We start from the raw sequence: 18,263 nt of genomic DNA, 5'->3' as shown, positions 1-18,263 counted from the left end.
CTTTAAGAGCTGAAAACCACAACATCTTACTTCCCAAAGCTCTTGCTGAAAAGAAAACAAAGGCACTGAAAAAAATGCAGGGGGAATTTTGACACGGCATCCTCTTTTTTTTTAAAGACTCGTGCATAGATAAGACCACTTTGGTCTTTCACAATAACCAAATGACACTCTTTCCCCACAAGCCCTCAGAAATATGGTTTCTTGCCAGTTGTAAGTCACATCCCTGTCTGTGCTTTTTGGACCCTGTTTTCCATGTCCCCACAATGGTGTTTCATTGGGAAAATACCCTTTAGCTGCCAAGGAACAGCGTCTCTCCATGGCCAAAGCACCAAACATAATCCTGAAGACATTTTGCCCGTTTTCCCCTGGACCAAAACATCAGCCCGTTTCTCTCTTTAACGAAAACCAATCCATCAGCTCCCTCCCTTCCTCCCGTGAGTGATGGTTTAGGAATCTAATTTCCATTTCAGTACCTCTCGTGGACTTACAAAATGCCAAAAGGGAGCATTTCAGTCCTCTACTCAACCCTTCAGCAGCTACAAATTTCATGTGGGACAGAGGGAAATAAAGGATTAAAAGCTCTATTAGCACATCTTGTTCAGCATCACAGGACACTGTAGTTCCTTCCCACCCAGAAGGGACTAGAGAACTCAATTACAATGAAACAGTTTGTATTTTATAACTGATCACCTTTTCAGGGGGAATAAAAACATTTGCAGATTCAAGTTCTACTCTGCAAAATTCTCAAAAATTGCATTTTTTACAGTATTGTCAAATTCATAACGTGTCATCCCTTTTTTAAGTCTCTTACCAACCAGTATGTCTTGAGCTACCCAGCTGAAGATTTTATCAGCTTCCAGATGTCCAAAACCACAGAAAATTCTTAACATTAATGAGACTGTCCCACACAGGAGGAGACCCTGGCTGGGATGTGAATGACTCTTTCTGCCAATGCTCAGCTCCAAAGGAGTGACTTCTGCTCAGATGTGACCTTTTCACAAGAGAAAAGCAGCAGCAGTGTGTCTGATGGGGTTTGAGTTTGGGATAATGAGCTCAGAACATTCGAGAGGATCAATCCATTGTAATTATTTTCATTAAATGTCTGATGAGGGAGACAGAAACAAATATAATTTTCTGAACACGTGTCTGGTTGAAGATGAATGTCTCATAGCAGCAGCCCTTAGCCAATATTTGCTTTCTTTTAGATAACAAGTCACAGCTCCTTCTCTGCACAATCACCTGGGCTGTTTAGCTGCTGAATTTGCTGTGCATTTGACAGGCTTCAGCCTTCCGTTTTGCCAGGACTGTTTCTGAATGTGTTCATGCCACGAGTCTTTCTGTCTAACTAAGCATAAGCATCAGAAATCACCTTGAAAGGATGAGCTATTGAGCTTTTTTTTTTCCTAAAGTATTTCTGGATGATGAGGTAAGAAAAGGGAGTATACAGACCAGAGTGGGCAGGTTCTTTTCACTGCCTCTCAGCTTCCTGCTCTCCCACCTCAGCACCACTGCAAGCTTCATGTTCACTAGAGGGGTTGGGTAGCAGAAGATGTGGGAGCCATGACAAGCAAACACTTAAATTCCCACTGGGATTCAACCAAATGATGGCAGACAGCCATTTCCACACTCCACTTGTGCCTCAGGCCCACTGGTGAGACCTGCTTGCCTCTCACATGCTCAGGTTGGTTCAAGGGCCAAATGTCACCTACAATTCCCCTCTTTGGGATAAAGGATGAAGTGCAGATGTTTCTGGATATTGACCCTTTGGCCTCTGGAGTAAGCTTTTAGTAAATCCTTTGATAATGAGCTGATAAATAAAAGGTCACTCCAGCAGAAGACAAGCTGACCCAGCTGTCTGAAGAAGCCATGAGAAGGTCAGTGGGAAACCTGACAGTGTATCTCATAGATAAGAAGAGAGATCAACCAGCCATCCTGTTTCTGTGGAGCAGCAGATTTTCAACCCAGAGTTCATATCTCATCATGATGAAGACTAAATTTTCAATCAGCCTTAACATTATTCCTGATGATTTTTTTCCCATGCTCCAAGCTATTTGCCTCACAGCCTATTCCTGCTCATGTTCTGAGGGTTCCACCACTTCATGTGAGTGCTGAGCACTCCTTTGCCACACAAGGACTCTGTAAAGCAACCAGATGACCTGTCAAGGACCCTGCAAGGCATGCTGACCTAACTTCTACAGTTCTGCAGTACTGGCTGAATTCACCTTCCATCAGAGCAAAGAGCACTGGCCACTGGCCCCATCCTTCCTCCAGAACTGAAGAGGGGAAAGGGAGCAGCAAAGCCCCAGTGTCAGCAGTGCTGTCTTCATTCAGTTAATCATTCCTCCAGTCACACCTTCCAGCTAACTTACCTCATGCACACTTTGGAGAAGCCTGATGGTCATTTCTCAGCTACACTATTTTGCACTATCTGCTACATTTCTTTTGTGCCAAGCTTCCTAGAGGTGTAAAATGGCTTCTTCTTATTATTTGGAAATGTGGTTGCCATATTAAAGCAAATCCCTCAGTGCAGAGACATCTTTAATCAGTGATGACAACTTCTTTCAAAAGGAAGAGCTGTAAAGAATAGTGACACGTGTCTGCAGCTTCTTTTGGTGGATGGGGCACCTGTTAATGTTTTCCATAACACATCCAGGCCTGGAGCTAAGGATTGCTGTCTGAATTTCAGGACACACAAGTCTCCAGGTCAAGCCATGTGCACTGAATTCAAGAAGTGAGTTATGTCTATTCATTGCCTGTTTCACAACTACAAGAAAGGAGACAGAGGAGTTTGCTGAGACACCAAATGAGAAGAGAGATTCCTACTCCCCATCTTCTGATTAGAGTTTATCCCAGAAAGATAACAGGCATCAGGTTAATAGCATCATGCAGAATAGAATAAGGAACAAAATAACTGCTTGTGGCCACTGCAGAGCTGTTAATTCACAGCCCCCCTCCCAATGAATGTGTTACTATCATGAATCCATGATGCATGGAAGGAAGCACCCACCATAAGTAAAGTAGTATGTTGAAAAACTAATTGTTTAATCATGTATCTACTTTTAATTTATGAAATGAGTGGACATATTGAAGGGAAAACACAGCAGGTCATAGATATCTAATGTAAAAGGAGTGATCTTCCAACACCAGACCAACTGGGAACATAAGACTTGCCATAAAACCTTCTCACATGCAAATCCTGCCTCTTGCACAAGTCAGAATCTGTGTTTGAGGGAAGCATTCTTATCCCACAGATCTTCCAGTGATGTGGGAGGTGGATTATGCAGGAATCCCTCCCAGCTGTTGCAGGTCATGGGCAGGTAGAAGTTACCATTACTCTGGATCAGCACAGGTAAAATGTAGATCTTTGGAGCTAACAGCAGTATCTCAACATGAGATCCCAGCACAGAAAAACTCTACAGCTGATACTCGCTTTGGTCAATCTGAAAGCAAATCATCTCAGTTTTGGATGGAAAGTTCTGTGAACTGGCGTGCAGGTAAGTTTGGCAAATGAGCATCATAGAAGAAAATGTTCCCTAAAGGCATTTTTGAGTCATGATAATGTATACAACTCCTGGGTGGCAATCTAGACTTGCCTCAAAACCAAATTCCAAACGTGATTGGAAGCAAGAGATCATTCCTACAGCCTGAAGAAGTGGTGTGTATCTTGAGCTGATTCATGTTCTCAGAGGGAACCACATCCCCACCCATCTGGTAAAGAGAAACAAGAGGAAATGGGTTCACCTACAGCAACATCCAGTTCAGAGCAGAGGTTCCTCCAAGGGCCAACACCTTCTGCACTGACTCAGGACAGCCTAGTGAAGGAACATCATATCTGTGTAGCTCTCAACTATTGGAAAAGAGCTGGCATATTCTTGGTTTCAGTTAGCAGGTGACAGGTGGCATCTTGTAATGCAAGAGCTCTGCTGCCAACATGTCAATTCAGAGCTGAAAGGAACCTCAGGATCCCCCTGGGCCTGGCAGGACACATGTAAGTTATTAAACACATGTTAAGAACCCATCCGTGCCCCTGGGAGAACACCAGGGACAGTCCAGGTTGTAGGAACAAGCCTTGAATTCTGCACTGCCTGAAGAGTGGAAATAATTCCCCAACACCAGGTCAGCTCCAGTGCATTAAAACCCCAAACTTAGGCAAGTTAGGGATAATTTTAGGATCTGATTTATATTGAGGGCACAGATGAGTTTCCTTACATTTTACTTACACAGAATAGTGTCAGGGATAACACTGATAATATTTAAGATCTCCAAAGAAAGAAATTGCTTGACAAAGTGAAAAAAAAAAAAAAGCCAACTAAGTTTAGGAGCAGAATACATTCTGGTTTTACAATAATTAAGTCACACAACACCCATTATCTGGGTAAGTGAATTATGTTTCACAACGCTTCACAAGAACATTTTCTTCAGCTTTGATTCAAATTGTTCACATCTCCACAGTTTCAGAAGTCCAGTTTAATCCAGTCCAGAATCTCAAGCAACACAACAGCGCTTTTCTGTGACTCTGTGGGAAAAACAATTTTTGTCTGTAACAATAAGATTCTTCAGCTTTGATTTGTCTCCACAATGGTCAGAAAAACTTCAAAGGAACATGGTGTGAGTTATTACTTTGACAAGGACCTGTGTCTTGTGAGCTGCATGTAGTATATCAAATAAAGCTCCTCTGGGGCTACAGCACACAAACACAACAGGGGCTGCTGGGGTCACCCAAATCCCTTCATTTGGGAAGAAACAAGAGAGCAGAAACTCACAGTGACACCAGTTGCCCTACTTTACCCTTCAGTGACAAAGGGGGATCTCCAAAAAGTCCCAGCCATCTCCAGAACACCCCTTATACTCCACCTTCTGAGACACACAGCACTTGTGAGTGGATTTTGCTATAAATCTCTGAAGGCTGGCAAGACCTTTCAAGCTCCACTATCTGCAATCACAGCTGAATTTAGGAGCCTTTCAAAAAAGAAGAAAAATATGTTTGATTTGCCACCAGCGTGAGACAAGCTCAGCAAGCAAAGAGAGGGGAGTGGGAAGGTTTGGTACAAAACAGTGCTGAATTACGAATACACACCACAGGTGAGAGGAGGTTTCTTTCATTGCAGCCCCCATGCAGACCTTTCTAGGAGGGCCAGTCCCCTCTGTGCAGCTGTGTCCATCCCCCTGAGACAGCAAGAGCCAGCAGAGGCTGCCACACTCAGCTAAATGCCCTTTGGGAGCAAACAATCCAGAACACCAAGTGAGCAGAGTGATGTGGCAGTGCCTCTCCAAGGAAACCTCCGCTCCCTCCCCTGAGACTGCTGCCCTAGGGCAAGACATCCAGCTTTGCTGGGCCTTGCCTCTGGGGGACAATGCTGCAGCAATTCAGTGTACTCATAAGGTTTACAGCCTCATCAGAGGGGAGGCTTCACTGGCACAGGTGGGCTCTTGATACGGCACATCCCCTCCCCAGAGGCTGCTGTCCCTGTCCCTCCTTCACCACCTCTGCTTTCTCAGCATTCCTCCTCCCCCTTCTCATAAAACTTACTTACCTAAACTGAGCACTTTTCTTCCTTTAGTCTGGCTCCTGTTCTCAGAGGAGCCATTTCCTCCTGCCTGTTGTTGATTGTTACTATTTCTGCTCGGTAAATGCACCTATCATGATCTTTGGTTCTAAGAAGTGAGCAATCACAAGTTCCTCATATTTTTCAAGAAACCTGTTTAGCAAAAGAATGGTTTCTGTTCTTGTCCTGGAAGGTAGCAAGCCCCACAGTACTGGGCAGCTCTCTAATTCCTGCAGAAAACACTAAAACTATTAGCAGCTAAAAAAGCAAACAAGAAAAAAACCTCCAAATACCCTTTTCTTATGCTGGAGAGAAGCTCCTGCCTGGCCAGCCTGCTGAGTTAAAAAACACATCACATCCCATGGCTGGAATGCTAATTAATTTTGCAACTAATGAGCTGGTGATAACTCATTTACCACACTGGAGATTTGAAGGAAGGCACAACTTTGATGCACGGTGTCACCTTCCCAGTGGGCAGACAGGATATCCCCAAGGCCCCATGCTCTTGTTTTGCTGGGCTCCTGGTTGAGGAAGTGTTTCACACCAAGAGGAGCATTTCCAAAGAATCACCTCTCCACAGAGACCTCTCAAAGGTCAGGGATGAGGAAGGGCTGGCAGTTCCCTACAGGATGAGGAGTGGAGGATAACTCAGACAGCAGGACAGGGCTGGCCAGGGCCCCATCCCACAGGACATGAGCGAGACCAGCAGCCAAGTCAGGGGGTGGCAGTCAGGGCTGATCCAGATTCCAGATCATTTGTGCTGATGTGGCAGGCCAAGGTGGGAACTCAAAGTGCAGGTCAGTCAGCTCCAGTGACAGTAACCACAGTAAGACACAGTCTGGTGGTCACCAGGCAGGTCTGACGTCAAACTGGGAAGCCAGTCCACAGATCAGGGTCCCAATCTGAGCTCCCTGGCCAGGCAGAGGCAGGGCTGCATGGAGTGGGAGACAGGTGCACCTACAGCACAGCTCAGGCAGCAATGGAAAGTCATGGACTGGGTTTAACTGGAGCCCCCATGGGCAGGGGAGTGGGTGGAGGCCCCCTGAGAGGCTCATCAGGGTAATTACACTTCACAGCCCAGGCCAGTATCATGGCCAGCCACCAGGAGGGATGTCCACAGATGCCAAGCCATCCAAGTACAAACGTTGATACCAGTGCAGACTTCACAGTCTTCACAAGAGGCAGAAAGGCTCCTTGTCCCCTCCCTAGGAAATAAGAAGGATGATATTCCATATTACAGAGCAGCCTGTGTCTCAGGCATGGAAAGGAGGTGAAGCAATAACTGAGAGCTGCGTTTCCTCCCCACAAGCTGATGTGCCTCAGGGTAGGGAAAAGCAGCTGCAGGAGCAGCAGGAGCAGCAGGGCACCTCCCAGGGCATCAGCACAGAGACAAAGACAAACAAAGATGCGGGAAGTGATTATACCTTCTGATAACAGAGCTGCAGAGCTGAGTAAGCAATTGGTTCTTTGAGTTTGTCGCCAAGCATGGGGCTTTCATTAGATACAAACAACCTAAACCCAACAACACAACGGTGGCAGTTGTTTATATCAGCAAGGAAAGTTAAATAACCTCCTCCAATGAGTACTGCAAAAGGGGAACATGTGGGATAAGAGAGACAGGAGGATCAGAGAGGCTGGGAATTGGCCAAGGCACAACTCACACACACACAGACACCCTCATAATTCAGGGGTTGTTCAGTGTTTCAGGAGCATCATGGAATGCTCCTTTCTGGGTGACATTTAACTCTGTCTTCAGATGCCAGACAGGAATGCACTCTGCAACAACTGGCGATGGCCAGTAATCAAAACCAGCCAAAAGCTTTCCATTCTGTTGCTGAGCTGTATCCCTGCCATGGTACTCTCTGACCCTGGGTCAGAACATACAAGCTTGCAATCAGAAAGATTTAATGAAAAGCATGCAACAGCCAGAGATCCTGCTGCCAGGGAAGGAGGGGAAGAGAGAGAAAGAGAGGAAAAATATACCAAATGGCTTATAAAGAAAGAAGCCATGTGCACTTCCCAGCAGAGGATACCTTCTTTTAAGCCATCCCACTTGGGGGAGCTTCCCCTAACTCTCGCAATTCTTTGAAAGCAAAAGACAAACAGATGATGGGGCCATTATAAGGGCTGTGCAGCTGCACAAGCCTCTTAGGATGTCCCTTTTGTATTGCCTTGGCTTGTTCTTCAAGCTCAGAGGGAAGGTTAAGTTGAAGTCACCTGCTCTCTGACTCCCTGTATACGCAGATCCAGCGGCGAAAGCACACTCGAGCCATCGCAAAGGGAGAGGCAGGTTCTGCCAGGTACAAGATTTATGGAGTTAGTCTTTTTGAAGTGAAAAAATAAAGGAAAAAGTCCTGCAGTTTTGATTTCAGAAAGAACACTTCTGGGAACACGCATTTCCCTGACAAAAGTTCCATTTAGACATGACATTTAGCAGTGCTCAAAAACCCCTCTGAGGAGTTGTCAGACCTGCTGACACCAATGTCTGGAAAGCAGAGAGTCTGACTTCCCATTCTGAGAAAACCAACAGCCAGCATCACTCCTTTGGGTTGGTTGTGCTCGAAAGCAAACAGGGCAATGAAACATGCCCACACCTTCCAGCTCAGAGCTTCTTTTTCATCACCAGTTCCTACCTCAGCCCAGTCCAGCTCTTGCCCTGCTCTCTCAATCTACCTATCCGTTTGTAGGCAGCTGAAACTTCTCAAGAAAATATAACTTCCCAAACATTATGCTTCCAAATTCCCACTGCAATCCCTTCCCCATGACCTCCTCTTTGTCTTCTGACCCCCCTTGTGCATGGCAGCCTCATTTCTCACCTGAAATCCTCATTCCTCAAGGGATACTTCCCTGAACAAGCTGAGACCTTCCCATTTACTGCTTACATGGTCAGCAAGGGCATTAAGGAAGTAATCACTGAGACTGCAGACAATTTGGGATTAGCCTGGAAACCATTTCTAAGGAGATCAGTCAACCTTGGGATGATCTAGAAAGCTCTGGGTTTGCTGATGCTTCTTTCATGAGGCTAAAATGATTAAGAATATTTTCTCCAGGCTAAGTATCTCAGAACTCCTACACCAGCCACACAAGTCCATCCACCAAGGATCCACCAAGCCCATCACTGTCTCTAACAAAAACTATGAGTTGACACCTGGGAAAGAAGAAGGACAGACCAAAAATACATGGTACTTCCTTTCCCAACCCCAAATTATTTACTTAGCCCTCAGCCATTTTCAGCTGACATTGTCTGGCCTTAGAGGATTTGTCTGTTTGGTGATCCCTTACAGATCTTGCTTTCAAACGCTATTGTCTTCCTTTGAACACAAGAATACACCTTGCACCCACAATACCCATTGATGAGAGTTCTCCAAGTCTACTCCCTGGTACATCCAGAACCAGCTCCCTTCATTATTGGAAATCTGACCCCACTGCCCACATTTGCTGGCCTCCAATTCTCACCTGGGAAAAGGTAAGAACAGCCAGTCCCTACCAATTCACTTCAGGCAGCTCCAGATTTTGTAGGTCTCTGTCACATTGCCCCCCAGATAGTTTATTTTCTGGGCTGAAGCATCCCAGGCTGCTCCATTGCTTCTTTTATGGGAGCTGCCACACCTGGACTCAGAAGTTCATGCACAGCAGGATGGGATGGGGTATGGGGCTTTCTCTCTTTTAGGATGGGAAAACACCCCACCCCACCCCTCTGTCTGGGATCTGTTCTTCAGAAGGGAATTTGACTTGAGCTTTCACAAGGCTTTTACAGAAAGGAAAGAAACCACAGACAAACATTCCTCTTTTACAATCACTTTGCCTTAATTTGAAATCAAAGGGAGCACATTGAAAGCAAAACTACTGCTCTTCAAAAAGCACACGGTCCCTTTCTCAGAAGGGCCAAACAAAAGATTATGACTCAGACTTGGGGCTGTAACTTCCTCATCCTATTAGCCAAACCTTTCACTTCCAACATTTCTCCATTTCTCTGAGTGTGTCATAGGTCCACTTGATCTCACAATCTGCTGGTTGATCTCAGAGATCCACAGCACTTCCCAAATACCATTTGGTCAACTCAACAGCAAGCAGAAGCAGCACCCAGGAGTTTGAAAGTTTGACCTTGCATTGTGACTTTCTTTTACGCATTAGAGATTTGGGAAAGTGGGAAGGGCAGGGTAATAATTGGGTGGAGAAGGTGCTGTATTTACAGAATACAGCCATCATAACCTCCTCAGCAATCCACAGACTTAGGGGAGCTCAGCACTCCAGGGCAGGCCATAGGGAAGGGAAGATATTTCTGCTACATAGCTGCATGTTAAGATGCATTTTATCACCCCCTGGTCAGCGTGGAGGAATTCACTGGCTGTCCAGAGGATCAACACGTCCCCAGTGCTGTGATGCTTTAGTTTTAGATTACAACAATTATAGCCCTTATGTTCAGCAAGTCAAAGGAAATAGTTGGAGGGCTTTCTACTTACTAATTGCCAAATAGGTAATAGGATTACAGACATGTAAAATCAACTTTTTAAAAACTACAAATGAGCATTTAGAGCAATTCTGAAGGTTTCTCACATTTCCTAAGTATCCAGCAAACAAAAACACAATTAGAAAACCAGTTTAACACAGTCCTTCACAGTAAGGCTGTTTTTGTGGTATGGGGCATTTCAGGAGGTCCAGACTTCCTTTCACAGCCTAAGGATTACAAACCAAGAATCACAAAGATTAAAAAACACTAATCCTTCCAGTCGTTAGATCACTCTGTCCTACCTTCTTCAGAACCATCAGTGCCCCTTGCAGTGAGTACAGTGAGGTTACCCCTGCCCAGAGCCAAAGCTGAGGTCTCAGTTAATCCCCAGCCAGGACCAGTCACTCCCACCTGGTAGAGCAGCTTCCAGTGGGTTCGTCTTCCAGGTTAACCCCCAGACTGGTCTGGAGACACAAATTCACACAGCCAAGGCTGAAAGTCAGTGAGAAAACTCTCAAGACAAAAACCTTTGCAGCCAAAAGGAAATCACATATGAAATACAAAGATGTTTGGAACTTTATTAAAAACAAAAGGAGCAGAAATGGAAGGAGAAGTTTCTGGCCATGCTGCCACTAAAAGAAATGCTCAGTAAGCCTTGAGCTCAGCATGAAGCCTCTTCATAGACCAACCCCTGTTTCACATCTGGTCCATAAACTATCACTCCACATTATACAGATGTCCCAATGCCTTCAATGAACAAAGCTTACAACAGGGTTTGATTGCCATCCAGCAGCTCAGAGTAGCATGTTAGGAAAGCAGCATTAAGGAGAAGGAAAGAGGGATTGTTGCAGAATAGCACTGTTTGTTCTAAATAGCACTGATTGCCTTTAAAATGACTATTTTTAATATTTCTGGACGTTAAGAAGGCAGCAGGAACATTCATATTGGTCTCCTGCATAAAAATGCTCTTGGAATGCATCTGATGTCCCAAATTTCTTCTGGCTGAGATAGCAAGACATGGTTTCTTCAGAGGCTTCAAGTGATAGAACCACCACTGCTTCCCTTGGTAATTGGTGACAAAAATATTCAAGTGTTGCTGTTTAGTCACTGCTAAAACCATGTACCTTATTTTTCTAGCTTACATTTATCTAACTTTAATTTCTAGCTGCTGGCTCACATTGGGCTTTCATCTGTTTTTCATCCACACACAGGCATCACTTTACCCAATGAAATTCACCCCTGCATTTTAGGCTGACACAGCAAATGATGCTCAGCAATTCTGGCCAGAAAGAAAAGTATACTGCATCCTGCTGCATGTGTAACTGTGCCACAGAATTCAGACTATCTAGTCTAAAAGTACCATCTGCTCTGTCATTAAGGCTTGCTTAGAGCTATAAGGCCTTAGCTCAGGATGAGCAGCATCCCCCCAGCACCCTGTTTTGGAGCTTGCTGAAAGGGTGGCCTGAAGCAGCCAGTCAGCAAGACTGGTGGCAGTCAGCTGCTTCTAGCATTGCTGTTGAATTACTGCCATCATCAACCAAAGTTATGAATATAAGAGAGTCCAGTAAAGGACAGCAAGTGCCATCAAAGTCGCAGAGAAAGTTCTGTAACCCTTCCCCAAGGGCAGACAGATGTGGGCAGGGGTGAGCACAGGTCTCCCTCAGCAGCTCTGCACTAGGTGGCTGTGCTGCCATCCATGACCCTGACCCTGCTGCTGGGCTTGAGAAACAGCAGATTTACCCCTTACCTAAGAATCTGGGCCAAGCTCAAGCAGTGTCTGGCTTCTCCAGCTGAGAGGTCTCTTGTCCTATGACACAAGTTTTCCATGGGCTGGTTCAGTGTCCAGCAGAATCAGCTGGGACCAAACTGTAAACAGAATTTTGAGAAGGTAAGTTAGAATCCCATGGGCCTGGCAAGGGCTTAAAGAGGCAGAAAAGGAGAATCTGGCTCTCCCTGTGAGCTGTGGTACCACTCGCTGTCCATCTCCAGGACAGAGATGCCATTCTCAATCGCAGCAGGAAAAGATACTTGTAACAGAAACACCATGAACAGTCTGTCCCCCACACACAGTAATGACACGATGGAGGAAGCAGCTGGTGCAACCAAGCAGCACCAACTGGCATTATTTTAACACTGTGGGCTGTAAATTGTGTCAGAGCTGCTTTCTGTAAGGTTCAGTCATTCCTTCCATGAGGGCATGAGCACCTGGGGCAGGGAAGCACAGATAATCAGGCCAGGACCTGCTCAGAGGATACTTGCAGCTCCATACCAGGTCCGTGGAGCAGCAGCTCTGCAGCAGATCCTTGAACACCAGCAAGGGATGGATACAGTCTCAAGAACAGCTGCCAGGCTTTGCTGTCCCAGTCCCAGCCTCGACACAAGCCATGTGGGCAAGATGAGGCTTGGCAAAAAGGGCTTGTCTGAGTGTTGAGATCAGGAATTTCCCTACTCCAGGCCAGTGGAGGAATGAAGAGCAAAGGGGAACCAGCCCACTACATTTAACTGTGTTGTTACAGTGAATAAATCTATTCTCCTTCTGTCTGTTGTCAAGATCTATTGGGTTTTTTATCACAAGAAAACTGACAGTGGGGTGTATTTGAGATACAGGGCACAGATCACTCCTTTGCTGTGTCCATTAGTCTCTCCCAAATAGCACTCCCTCTTTTTAATTCCTGATACTTAGAATCACAGAATTGATTGGGTTGGAAAAGACCTCCGAGATCATCAAGTCCAACCCTTGGTCCAACTCCAGTCCCTTTACCAGATCATGGCACTCAGTGCCACGGCCAAGCTCAGTTGAAAAACCTCCAGGGATGGGGAATCCACCCTCTCTCTGGGCAGCCCATCCCAATGCCTCATTACTCTCTCTGAAAAGAATTTGTTTCTGCTCTCCAACTTCAATTTCCCCTGGCAGAGCTTGAGCCCATCGTGCCCCCTTGTCCTATTGCTGAGTGCCTGGGAGAAGAGACCAACCCCCACCTGGCCAGAACTTCCCTTCAGGTAGTTCTAGGCAGTGCTGAGGTCACCTCTGAGCCTCCTCTTCTCCAGGCTAAACACCCCCAGCTCCCTCAGCCTCTCCCCACAGCACTTGTGCTCCAGTCCCTTCTCCAGCCTCATTGCTCTTCTCTGGCCCCGCTCCAGCCCCTGAAAAACTTCTCAGTGTAGGAGAGGTTCCAGACAGGACTGATGCTTGGACAGCTGGGACTTGCACCCGCAGCCCAGAGCCAGGACAAAGCCAGTTCTCCAGGTAGACTGTGCGTCACAGCCTAGGAAAATTCCTGCTTTCTCCTGTGCCTGAGGCATGTGCACACACATGTCCCAGCTCCAGATGCAAAGCAAACCTGCTCTAGCTTGGGCTTGGAATTAGCAGGCACAGGAAAAAGCCTGAAAGCCGACTCCAAAACTCCACTTTTCACTTGGCCCAAGTGTTCCCCTTTCCATGCCTTGAAACCTTTTCTCTCCCCTCACCCACATGCAGCCCCCTCAACCATGGGATCACTAAGCAGAACTCACCAACTGATCTAAATAAGCACCCTGGCTTTCCCAGCCTACCAGGACAGAAAACCTGTCTGACAGCCCAAGTTCCTACAGGAAACATGATGAGGTGCTAAGAAAATAATTGTGCTTACATATCCTTTGGGCTGAAACAGCTGCTTTTGTAGCTGGATGGGTTTTTGGCTGGCAGTCTGCTCTCCCTACAAGTCTTCTCTACCAGACACTCCATTTACTTCCTGTTCCTTAGCAAGTCCCTGCAGGAGAGCAAAGAAACTGGGATTAAACATATACAACAGAGCCCAGCCAAGACATACAATCCGAATTCCCAGACAAAGTACAAGACAAATATAAGCATCACGGAGGAACAAACATAATATGGGCTTCAGTCTTGCATGAGCCCTCTGCAAATATGCTCTAACAGCAAGGCTGCACCTTTCAGCCTGGCAAATTCCATAAATGTAAGGTCTGCAACACATCAGATTTCAGAAAGAGAGACAGGAGGCATCAGGAATTTAGAAAGAGGATTCAGCATCACCTTGAATGGCACAGAACAACCCACTCAAAGGGTGGTTGGTGCATGGATGTAAAATGAATGGGATCTCTGAATCCCAAGCCAGTTCTGCACAACTGGAGCTACAGGGCTTCAGGTTTTTGGGTGGGAAGGGAGGAAATGAAAAGAAAATTGTCTGAACTGTCTTCTCCTTGTATGTCTAAGGCAGGCACCCTGACACCATCAGAGCACCCAAAGGCTGAGTGACACTATCAGGTACCTTCAGCTGTACTACCTGCCACAGGTGAGCCACCAACAGATTAAAGACGGAATGAAACAACACTGCCCAGCCATGGCCTGATGGCCATGCTTCCATTCTTAGTTTTCCCAAAATAATTCTCTAGGATTCCAGCACAATGCTCCAAACACAAAGTTTCCTTTGTAAGATTAACAAATCCAAAGACTGCCTTCCACCCATGCAGGATTTAACACAATACTTACTAGTACAACCCTCAGTGTGAAAACCTTGAGTATTTAAGCAGAATGTGGTCTTCACAGGTTCCTCCTCTACACAGGAGGAGCCCAGGACTTCAGTGTCCAAGCAGACACACCGTGTCCTACTCACTAGAGGGGAAATCCCACTGAATCCAGCTGCATTGTCAGCCCAGCAGGAAGCATAAATCTCACAGGAAAAGCTATTCTAGGGATGTTTCCAGGATGGTTTTGCAGATCAGAGACATTTTTGGAACACAGCCAAGGCAGAGCTGGCCAGCACCTCCAAGGTGGTGGCTAAGTGGAAAATCTCCACAATGGTAGAAAAAAAATAAAGGGTAGACACTTTTTTACAAGTTTTAATTATTCATGAAAGCAATGGGAAGTTTTCCTCTCTCCCTAAAATGCTGTATTTCTTTTGTCAGTGGGGAAAAGGAACCCTCTCCCTGCCATACAGACATATTTCCCTACTAATGCAGTAAAAGAGTTTACAAAAACTGAAATTGAAAAAAAATTACTCGGCCACCACAGTCATGACTTATAACAAGTATTTTTAGTATTTGCCATGAATAGGGAATATCAAAGCAACCAACTCCACTTCATACAGTCAACACTTCTTCAGGAAACACCCATCAGTGCCACAAGGCCATTTTCTGTCATGTTGGCAGGGGGGCAACTCTATTCAAGTGCTTTGCTGAGCTGGTATCTAAGCAAGGAAATTCAGAGGGAAGGCTGGAGCCAGAGCATTTCCCATGAGACAGTGAATCAAGACCTTCCTCCCTCTTGTGAGTCAGTGTCACAGGAGGCAAATTGCAGATGACTTCTGGCTGGCTGAGGCTGCAGCTATGGCACTGTGAGCAGCCTGGCTCCTCCAGATGTGTGCACAGAGCCAGAAGGGAAGCAGGACAGGAGACCTGCTGGGGAGGTCCCACGTTGCAGCTGCTTCTGTTTCAAAGTCTCTCCAGCACCAGCAGTTGTGCTGAGGAGGTATCAGAGGGGTAACAGGCACCTCTGGCCTGTGCTTCATGCACAAGAGAAGAGAACAAGAAAGAACAAGTGAAAAGACTCAGAGCAAAGAACAAACTAAAGGTTGGGAAGAGAAACACATTCTGGGTCACAAAGAATGAGCAAAGCACACAAACCCCATGCAATTACCTGGTGTAGAAAAGATGGCAGGATATGTCATTTCATGCACAGATCCCTTGGGGAAGTGCAGCTTTTCTGCCACTCCATCCTGCTTCAGAGGCTTTCTCTCATGCCTGTGGCTCTCCTCAGCCTCCTGACTCTGACTCTCTCCACCCAGGGCTCCTCTGTCCATGAGCAGAGGAGGGAAACGACTGGAGAGCAAAACAGCTTGTGTGTTTCTCAGAAATCTACATTCCTCTCTAGTCACTAAAACACCCCAAACCAACAAGAAATGGTGATTTCATGAGAGAAAACAAGAGAGAGGAAAAAGGAAGATGGTTTATAAAGCCAACCAAATATTAGAAAGTGAAGTCATTGCATTCACATATAACACGAAGCTTCTGGTTCAGCGTGACCACATCAGAGCCTGCAAGGATTACCAACAGCCTCTGCATGGGTTTGCTGCCCACACCCCTTCAGCAAAGGGTACCCACAGCTAAGAGAACATGTGTCTGCCTCTTGCTTACTTATTTGGAGCTCCTGTTTGGAAATTCAAACTCAGAATACTGAGAGAGGCTATTTCCAAATACTTCTTAGGTGGTTATTCACACACTTGCAATATGCCAGAAGCCTTTGTCATTGCTGATTGTCTTAGCGAGCACTGTTTGCAAAGCAGAGGTGAAGGAATGGTGCAAGGACAAACTGTTCTCATCCCATCTTAAACCAGGCCCCACTGTTGAGTAGCATGGCTGAAGCACAGGGACAGCCTCTTCCTAAAAGGTTCTAGGGGCAGACACCGCAAGCCCCATAGGGGCCCTACCTATCCCTTCCTAATCCTGAACTACTTAACAAAGCCTTCCCCCTCCAAAGTTCCATGCTGAACAGCCTGCCTGAAAGCAAGGGAATGTGATGAAACATCAATTCCAATCCACCTCACGCAGTCAGACTGAAGAACAGGAGGTGAAACCCCAGCTCTGGGGAGAACAGCAGGAGTCTGGGAAACAATTTAAGAGCTGCTTCAGGTACTGTGCTGAGGAGATGCTGCAATCTCCACCCCAGGATGGAGAGAGCACAAACTGATAAAAAATCCGTAGAAAATAAAACTGTGTAGGACTGTAAGTTATGTCTTCATCAATTCCAACTGCAGGGCCAACGTCTGTGAAAAGCCCTCATAAATACACTTGAGACACTCCTTATTTTCCTCTTTCCCTTAAGGAGTTCCCCTCCAGCTGTGAGCTACCCACCTGCTCGCGTGCTTTCACATACACAGTCACATCAGTGGCAAACAGCAGTGAATGCTTTGCACTCAAAAGTGTGGTCTCTACTTCTTCAGTGGCCAGGGAGACACCTGTAAACTGCAAAAATTCAGGGACCCACCAGCGAAGGGAAGAAGAGGCACCAGGATTGAGTAAATCAGAGTGCCTTAATCCAGCAGCTGTGGGAAGGGCCAGTCTTGGTCCTGCTGTTACTCTGCACACTCATTCCAGCGCTGGAGACACCTCCATGAGCCAGTTCAGTTCACTGAACTGACAGAAAACTAACAGGAACAAAAAGCCACGGCAGCAAAGCTGGGCTCAGCCATCTTCCCTGCCTGCATCCACCTGTGCACACAAAACTAGTGCAATGATGTGCCCAAGCCAGGTGGTTTGAGCTGAAGGAGCAAATTTTGTGCATGCTTAACTGACTTTGCTGGGCCCATGTGCCACTCTTCCCAACTTTCCCCTTCTCTATCTTAACATCTTTTGTGATTTAGACCAGTCTCTTTCTCTCTGTGTATGCCTAGCACAAGAGGCTCCCATCTCTGATGGGAGGGCTTTGCACGTCACAACAAACAGCAGCAAATCATAGAATGGATTGGGTTGGAAAAGACCTCTGAGATCATCAAGTCCAACCCTTGGGCCAACTCCAGTCCCTTTACCAGATCATGGCACTCAGTGCCACAGCCAATCTCAGTTGAAAAACCTCCAGGGATGGGGAATCCACCCCCTCTCTGGGCAGCCCATTCCAATGCCTCATTACTCTCTCTGCAAAGAATTTTTTTCTGCTCTCCAACTTCAATTTCCCCTGGCAGAGCTTGAGCCCGTGCCCCCTTGTCCTGTTGCTGACTGCCCTGCCCTCCTCTGAAAAGGCCCATCTGTGTGTAAGAGTGGTCACTCCTACCTCGGTGCTGGATGGAGATGTTTTCTTCCTCCCACATGAGATAAGCAACAGGATCTGTGTAAGTCCTGCTCCCTGCAAAGCAAAGGAGCAGCAGGTAAGGCCAGTGGACACTCCTTACAAGGAAGTGGAACGTTCCCTCACTCACACTGGGAACAACCACAGCCACCCTGAAGGGTGGGGGAGAGATAGCACTGGGAGGCAACACAAGGAGAAAACCAAGAAATATCTGGATCCATTGTATTGTTCAGGCTTGAGTTCCTAGAAAAGACTTTGTCCTCTGGTCTGTAGCAGCACGAGACATCCTTCAGATGACAGCAGGATTTCCAGTACCTGGGGGGTTGGTCTCTTCTCCCAGGCATTCAGCAATAGGACAAGGGGGCACGGGCTCAAGCTCTGCCAGGGGAAATTGAAGTTGGAGAGCAGAAAAAAAATTATTTCCAGAGAAAGTAATCAGGCATTGGAATGGGCTGCCCAGAGAGGGGGTGGATTCCCCATCCCTGGAGGT

General features: G+C 46.4%; 1 long non-coding RNA gene across 3 annotated transcripts; it reads right to left on the bottom strand.

Annotated features, from left to right (window-relative positions):
• Positions 1-3,058: 3,058 nt before the first annotated feature.
• On the bottom strand, positions 3,059-18,130 carry LOC139669778 (uncharacterized). Of its 3 annotated transcripts, XR_011697317.1 has the most exons (7): positions 17,759-18,129; positions 16,843-16,946; positions 15,629-15,810; positions 13,626-13,745; positions 11,744-11,862; positions 7,764-7,839; positions 3,059-6,751 (listed from the first exon to the last, which is right to left on the bottom strand). It is a non-coding gene; the product is annotated as an uncharacterized lncRNA (long non-coding RNA). The 3 variants fall into 3 exon arrangements; XR_011697316.1 differs by having other exon boundaries at positions 15,629-16,946; positions 17,759-18,130; XR_011697318.1 differs by lacking the exon at positions 16,843-16,946.
• Between the last annotated feature and the right edge of the window lie 133 nt (positions 18,131-18,263).

The sequence above is a fragment of the Pithys albifrons genome, chromosome 3 (genome assembly GCF_047495875.1).
Source record: "Pithys albifrons albifrons isolate INPA30051 chromosome 3, PitAlb_v1, whole genome shotgun sequence".
In the NCBI taxonomy this organism is placed as follows: Eukaryota; Metazoa; Chordata; class Aves; order Passeriformes; family Thamnophilidae; genus Pithys; species Pithys albifrons.
This window is presented reverse-complemented; position numbering and strand designations above follow the sequence as displayed.